The following is an 8,141-nucleotide window of genomic DNA, read 5'->3' on the forward strand; positions in this document are numbered from 1 at the left end:
CCGGGGGGCGGGGGGGGGGGGGAACTATGTGAAGATTACCCCTCAATTTCAGTCATCACATAGCGCTCAACTGACCTTATATACAGTGTATGTAGCGTGCTTTGCGAGATTGGGCTATGAATAACATTAACAAATGCGTACGCCGTCTGCAGATAGGGGGGTGCAAGGCTGGTAGCGCCGCTGCAGAACGCAAGCGGTATAGCACATCCAGCGCATATAGTAGCACATATTGTACATCCAGCGGACAAGCAATTGACCAGAAGCAACTGACCAGACGCGCATTGGCTCCATGACGACAACATGACCCAGCAGTGAGGGACCCAGTATGACCAGACAGAGGAAAATATGGCGGTTTTCGTGCTGTTGGAAATACATGGGGTGAGAATTTGCTTGGTTTCTTCTTTTTTTTTTCGACAAGATGATACCGTTTAGAATGCATATGGATGAAATTTCGGGCTACTATCAGTCTGAGAGTCTGAAGCGCAAGAAACGACATCTTTCATGTTTCGACGCGATGGAAATGTTGCTCAGTTCACTCTCTAAATTCCCTTATGTGGTAGCAGAGCATTAGGTTGCCGTAGCAGAGAATAGAGTTTACTATGGCTTGGTAAGAATAATAATTTTACTGATTTCGGAAGTATATAACGATACCTCACAATGATGCCACATCGTTTTGTCACTTTGCCGTAAGTGATATCCACGTACACATCCCAAAATAAATTGGCTGAAACCAACACCAAAGACAAACAAAATTCACACGTTCGATATGCCGATTTTCTAATACGACGCCCACAGGACAGGGTACGGGTTCGTTTTTTGCTCTGTATAGTACTGCTTTTGACTTTTCAGTGCTTCTTATGACTGTTTGCAGTAAAAACAGGGAAACATCCCACATCATCATCATCACCCATTCATCTATGCTGTTGTTGTTGTTGCAGTAAAAAGATCCAATCCAACATTGAGCAACTATACTCTACGTAACCCTTGTAGGATCGCGCAGAACATTGAATAAAGCCACATCATGATAACAGATGTTAGTTGAAACTCCCCGGATGATATACTTTCATTCAAAAGTTTGCTATGGAAATCGCCACCAAGGTACATTGGATATGTAGGCAATGAGGAAATTAGGAAATGACTTGTCTCCGTCTCGCTTGGTGTGATAGGACATCGAGTCTCCGTCGTGGGGACCTCGTGCTGGCTTGCCAAGCTCAAGATCGCGGGTTCGATCTCGGCCGAGGGCGGTAGCAATGTGGGGGAGGGTAAACATTGCTTCCAGCACCGTCTGTCGGATATTTCCGGCGCACATCAAAAGAACCCCAGGTGGTCCAAATTATCCGCAGTCCTACCCTGCGGCATGTTCAACATGTCGCCACACTGCGCAGTAATATACCTTACGTGTAACATCATGGTACCATTCATGGTACCTGGAGGGTAGTCACTCGCGACATGGCAACATAGACGAGGTGTTGCCGTTGTGACTTGCTATAGGGGTACACTATCTTGTTTTAGGTCGCGCGTTGCAATTTATGAATGACCATTGCCGTTTTCAGAACAAAAATCGAGACAGTTATTGCACGAGGGGAGGGCCTGGAAATGAGGCGATCTGGTGGTCATTTTTCGACGCTCAAGTGGAAAAGCGCTCTATTAGCGAAAGTTAATTAATGCATCGCCACACAAGCTTGCCTGTGCCCTCTTAAGGCGGGCATTTAGACGTGGAGTACATCGCCATTGGTTAAAACTGGGAAAAGTGTTTTTTCTATTTTTGAAAATTACTTCTATAGTTATGGTGAACACTCTGTCAAACGAAAAAAAAAAGGGGAAAGGTCAGCCAAACGGGAAGCCGGTTTGCTATTCCACAAAGAAAAAAAAGAAAAGAAATGAAAGAAGAATCAAACAAATACGAAAGAAAAGAAAAGTGTTAGGAAAGAAAGGATAAACTAACAAACGGTGAAAGACGGATGAGATAGGTTAAAGACAAAGATGGCAAAAAAAGAAAAGAAAAAACACATGAGGTTAACGCGTTGAAGGCGGCAGTGGGGCTCTGAAGAATGAGACAGCACGACTTGAGTTGACAAGCTCTTCATGAGACCTGTATCGCTCAATTTTTTTTTAAATTACCATTTTACCATTAGAACGATAGGGGGGCCGAGACAAAAAGCTGGAAGCTTGAGAAACGTCTCGGCCCCCGCAATCAGGGCATCTGGACAAGACATGTAACACTTATACAAATTCAAAAAAAAAGGAAAAAACGGTCAAGACAGAATTTACCAATTCACGCTTACCACAATTGAAGGATGCCTACAGTAGTACCGCAGTTAAAAACAATACAATAATTACCCATATCAAAGAACATGCTATATGCAACAGATAAGCAATCAGGATTGCAGATGCAACGCGTGTAGTTAGGAGTAAATATGCAATTAGAACAGCCTAATATGGTACTCGGTGATACCTCTTCGTTTCGCAGCAATGATATTTATCTTGTGGCGGTGCCGTGCCCAGGCTTTCAGAGGCGCTATGTTTGCTTGCATTGCGCGCTACGTACTTTTGTCAGTAGATTTCTCGCTCTTGTCAGGAGACATTGAACTTAACCCTGGCCCCCCAATTCTCAGATCTCAGGACGACGTAATGTCTGCCCTAACAGGCATACAGGAAAGTCAGTCCAACGTACTTCGGGGGACCTATGTGCAGACCACCCCTCAATTTCAGTCATTACATAGCGCTCAACTGACCTTATATACAGCGTATGTAACGTGCTTTGCGAGATCGGGCTATGAGTAACATTAACAAGTGCGTATGCCGTTTGCAGATAGGGGGTGCAACGTAGAAGCCGACACCTTCCTGGTCTTGGCTGAGGCGAAGGAGACGCCAGCCCACGTCCTACGCGACATGGAGACCCTGCGCTCTTGTGCCCGGTACCGCACACGACATGCTGCCCACTACCTACGGGACATTCACCTACGGTATGAAAACTCAGCTTTCGGGGCTGCTGTTTGCAGACTGGCAGAGTCTCTTCCGCCCCCTCCGTCGCGTCTGCTATACGCTCCACCTTTGTGGACCCTCGAGCTGCCTCCGACGGACCTGCGCATTCCCGACATACATGTCCCGCATAAACGACACTCCTGTCCTCGCTGCGCGCCAGTTTGCTCTTGACCATTTGAACTCGGTCCACGGTCAGCGTAAAGCAATTTTCACGGAGGCTCGGTTGTGTATGGCGCGTCGTGTGCAGCTTTCTTCATGCCTCACAGCGACACTGCGCAGGCTTTCAAGCTGCCGCATGAAACTTCATCCACTGACCCGGGACTGACAGCCATCTATGAAGCGCTCAACGCCATATCCGATTTACAGGTCGACCCGTGGTCCATCTTCACGGACAGCAAGTCAGCATTGGAGACCTTGGCATCGTACCGGTGCAGTGCTATTTGCGATCTCCGCACGCTTGTAATCGCCAGATACAACGAGCTCTGGCTTCCGGCCACAGCGTACGGCTAGGCTACCGAGAGCTTTCCCTCGCGGTGCTACTTGGCCCTACGCAGCACGCTGAAGTCACATTTGCGCTGACACGATTCCTTCGGGAATTTAAACTCCTGGGCATTCTGTGATGCGTGCTATGCGCAACGATTAGTGACGGAGCTGTTTCTTCTGAAATTTTTCGTAATTTTCCCAGCTGTTTGTGTTTTCTTTTGTTTGCTTGAAAGCTTTAGGGAATGGCAAGCCCACACCGTGGCTAACTTTTCCCTTCTCTTTTTTACTTTGGATTAAACATATCCCCCCCCCCCCTCCGACCAAGTTAGTAAATGTGAAATGTTACTTGGTATACAGTCCAATCCTAGTCAGCCATTGGTAATTATCACCAAGGGGATGAAACTCGCGAGTTCCTTTGCGGACTAAAGTGAGGCGCTGCGAGCCTTTCGCGTCATCAAACATCATGAAACGTCAAAATTTTTACGTCGAAGCACGAGTTCTCTACCGGGAGCATCCCATTGGCTCCTGCGGCCGCTCCTCTGGTATGCGAGCGCTCATTGGTCGGTTTGAAATTATAACCATAACCTTTTCGTGGCGCGGGAAAGCCGGCACCGCCGTGTCTGGGGTGCCGGAGCGGCCGGAGCAGGTCGCCGTAAAGTTTCGAAATATATGGTGCAGCAGGGACGCACGCAAAGCATCTTTGCCGGTGCCGCTTTGGATGGTTTTTAGTGCCCGTCGATACCGACTCTGCAAAAGTCGAATCCTCTTGGATACTTCTGCAAGTAAATTCAGTGATAGATAAGTGGAAGGCAGGACTGCTTCGCTTGCTTGGCGCGACAACGATTCAAGAAGCATCTGTGTTTTTCCACCCGATGGCAGGTAAGTCAGTTCCTATTCCATTCTGCCGCTTAGAGTAACATAGCATACCACCGCACCTGTGGCATATACGCAACATTTCGGCCGGTAGAATTTTTAGTTTTCACGTTTTCTGATCCCTGTTCTGGCCTTTCTTGCTCAGGTATCAACTAGGTACTGCTAAACTCATATCTGCTTCAGAAAAGCATCTGCATGGACGCAATAGAATGGATATGCCACCCTGAGTGGTTGGAACATCATCTTTTGGCTTAGCAGCAGCACAGGTTCCTTTGTGACGGGTCAGCCTTGACATGTGCCACTACACAAGCAGCAAAGGAATATGGACATGTTTTCTGTCATGCTGGATTTGTGAATGTGTGTGCCTGTGCAGTGAATTTACTGATCTACTGTGAAATCTTCCACATGGGACATATCAGCTAACAGTGAAGGCGAAGTTGCTTCGGCATATATTACTCGAACTTCAGAAACAATGTTCATGTGAAGTTTGTGTTTCGCGCAGATACAGAAGACTGCATATGTATGATTTGGAAATACCAATCCCGAAAAATAAAGCACCTTGTGCAACAGAAAGAGCAAACGCTTCCGCGTTTTATTTATTTCACTGGATGCGAACGAAAATGCAGAACCGCCAAAGCGGGGGAGAGAACAGAGGGGAAAGGGAAAAAGAACGCCTGGGTAGCGTCGCTTTACGTCACCCGTCACCCAGGGAGACAAAATAAAAGAAAGCAAAAAACTTCTCTACCGAGGCCCAACGATTGGCCCGACGTCAGAGGTCACGTGAGTTTTTCCCGACAATAGAAATATACTACACGTTCATTCCCCTGTTATCACTATCACCACGAGGTCATAATGGTGAACTATTCAGACATTACCCATTATCCTACTGCACACTCAGATGCAACACCCAGGACGACGGTTGACGACGAAAACGAGCGATAAGACAGGGCAACATTGATACGGTGACTAGGCGACCGATTACAATATACGGCTTCGTGTTGGTTCTATGTCCGCCGAGGGTCGAGCTCCGAACTGAGCGTTACGAGTTCTCCTCAAACAGAAGAAGCTAACCGATGTGATCATGCGCGCATCCGGGGGGCGGGGGGGGGGGGGAACTATGTGAAGATTACCCCTCAATTTCAGTCATCACATAGCGCTCAACTGACCTTATATACAGTGTATGTAGCGTGCTTTGCGAGATCGGGCTATGAGTAACATTAACAAGTGCGTATGCCGTTTGCAGATAGGGGGTGCAACGTAGAAGCCGACACCTTCTTGGTCTTGGCTGAGGCGAAGGAGAGGCCAGCCCACGTCCTACGCGACATGGAGACCCTGTGCTCTTGTGCGCGGTACCGCACACGACATGCTGCCCACAACCTACGGGACATTCACCTACTGTATGAAAACTCAGCTGTCGGGGCTGCTGTTTGCAGACTGGCACAGTCTCTTCCGCCCCCTCCGTCGCGCCTGCTATACGCTCCACCTTTTTGAACCCTCGTGCTTCCTCCGACGAACCTGCATATTCCCAACATGTCCCGCAAAAACGACACTCCTGTCCTCGCCGCGCCAGCTTGCTCTTGACCATTTGAACTCGGTCCACGTTCAGCGTAAAGCAATTTTCACGGATGGCTCGGCTGTGTATGGCGCGTCGTCTGCAGCTTTCTTCATGCCTCACAGCGACACTGCGCAGGCTTTCAAGCTGCCGCATGAAACTTCATCCACTGACCCGGGACTGACAGCCATCTATGAAGCGCTCAACGCCATATCCGGTTCACAGGCCGACTCGTTGTCCATCTTCACGGACAGCAAGTCAGCATTGGAGACCTTGACATCGTACCGGTGCAGTGCTATTTGCGATCTCCGCACGCTTGTAATCGCCAGATACAACGAGCTCCTGGCTTCCGGCCACAGCGTACGGCTAGGCTACCGAGAGCTTTCCCTCGCGGTGCTACTTGGCCCTACGCAGCACGCTGAAGTCACATTTGCGCTGACACGATTCCTTCGGGAATTTAAACTCCTGGGCATTCTGTGATGCGTCCTATGCGCAACGATTAGTGACGGAGCTGTTTCTCCTGAATTTTTTCGTAATTTTCCCAGCTGTTTGTGTTTTCTTTTGTTTGCTTGAAAGCTCTAGGGAATGGCAAGCCCACACCGTGGCTAACTTTTCTCTTCTCTTTTTTACTTTGGATTAAACATATCCCCCCCCCCCCGACCAGGTTAGTAAATGTGAAATGTTACTTGGTATACAGTCCAATCCTAGTCAGCCATTGGTAATTATCACTATCACCACGAGGTCATAATGGTGAACTATTCAGACATTACCCATTATCCTACTGCACACTCAGATGCAACACCCAGGACGACGGTTGACGACGAAAACGAGCGATAAGACAGGGCAACATTGATACGGTGACTAGGAGACCGATTAAAAATATACGGCTTCGTGTTGGTTCTGGCTCCGCCGAGGGTCGAGCTCCGAACTGAGCGTTACGAGTTCTCCTCAAACAGAAGAAGCTAAACGATGTGATCATGCGCGCATCCGGGGGGCGGGGGGGGGGGGAAGACCTATGTGCAGACCACCCCTCAATTTCAGTCATCACATAGCGCTCAACTGACCTTACAGTGTATGTAGCGTGCTTTGCGAGATCGGGCTATGAGTAACATTAACAAGTGCGTATGCCGTTTGCAGATAGGGGGTGCAACGTAGAAGCCGACACCTTCCTGGTCTTGGCTGAGGCGAAGGAGACGCCAGTCCACGTCCTACGCGACATGGAGACCCTGCGCTCTTGTGCGCGGTACCGCACACGACATGCTGCCCACTACCTACGGGACATTCACCAACTGTATGAAAACTCAGCTTACGGGGCTGCTGTTTGCAGACTGGCACAGTCTCTTCCGCCCCCTCCGTCGCGCCTGCTATAGGCTCCACCTTTGTGGACCCTCGTGCTGCCCCCGACTGACCTGCGTATTCCCGACATACATGTCCCGCATAAACGACACTCCTGTCCTCGCTGCGCGCCAGTTTGCTCTTGACCATTTGACCTCGGTCCACGGTCAGCGTAAAGCAATTTTCACGGATGGCGCGGTTGTGTATGGCGCGTCGTCTGCAGCTTTCTTCATGCCTCACAGCGACACTGCGCAGGCTTTGAAGCTGCCGCATGAAACTTCATCCACTGACCCGGGACTGACAGCCATCTATGAAGCGCTCAACGCCATATCCGGTTCACAGGCCGACTCGTTGTCCATCTTCACGGACAGCAAGTCAGCATTGGAGACCTTGACATCGTACCGGTGCAGTGCTATTTGCGATCTCCGCACGCTTGTAATCGCCAGATACAACCAGCTCCTGGCTTCCGGCCACAGCGTACGGCTAGGCTACCGAGAGCTTTCCCTCGCGGTGCTACTTGGCCCTACGCAGCACGCTGAAGTCACATTTGCGCTGACACGATTCCTTCAGGAATTTAAACTCCTGGGCATTCTGTGATGCGTCCTATGCGCAACGATTAGTGACGGAGCTGTTTCTTCTGAAATTTTTCGTAATTTTCCCAGCTGTTTGTGTTTTCTTTTGTTTGCCTGAAAGCTTTAGGGAATGGCAAGCCCACACCGTGGTTAACTTTTCCCTTCTCTTTTTTACTTTGGATTAAACATATCCCCCCCCCCCCCCGACCAAGTTAGTAAATGTGAAATGTTACTTGGGATCATGGAGGAAGGAAAATAAGGAGGGAGTGTGACGTCATTTTGCACGATTCCGGAAGTTTGGGTGAGGAGAAGCAACTGGGACAAACAATTCTCCTCTCCCA

The 8,141-nt window shown here is 49.2% G+C and overlaps 1 long non-coding RNA gene across 1 annotated transcript; it reads left to right on the top strand.

The window, feature by feature from the left end:
* Positions 1–28: 28 nt before the first annotated feature.
* On the top strand, positions 29–6,553 carry LOC135366558 (uncharacterized). Its single transcript, XR_010414217.1, has 3 exons — positions 29–378; positions 2,813–2,966; positions 5,585–6,553. It is a non-coding gene; the product is annotated as an uncharacterized LOC135366558 (long non-coding RNA).
* The last annotated feature ends 1,588 nt before the right edge of the window (positions 6,554–8,141 follow it).

Source organism: Ornithodoros turicata, chromosome 8 (assembly GCF_037126465.1).
Source record: "Ornithodoros turicata isolate Travis chromosome 8, ASM3712646v1, whole genome shotgun sequence".
NCBI lineage: Eukaryota > Metazoa > Arthropoda > Arachnida > Ixodida > Argasidae > Ornithodoros > Ornithodoros turicata.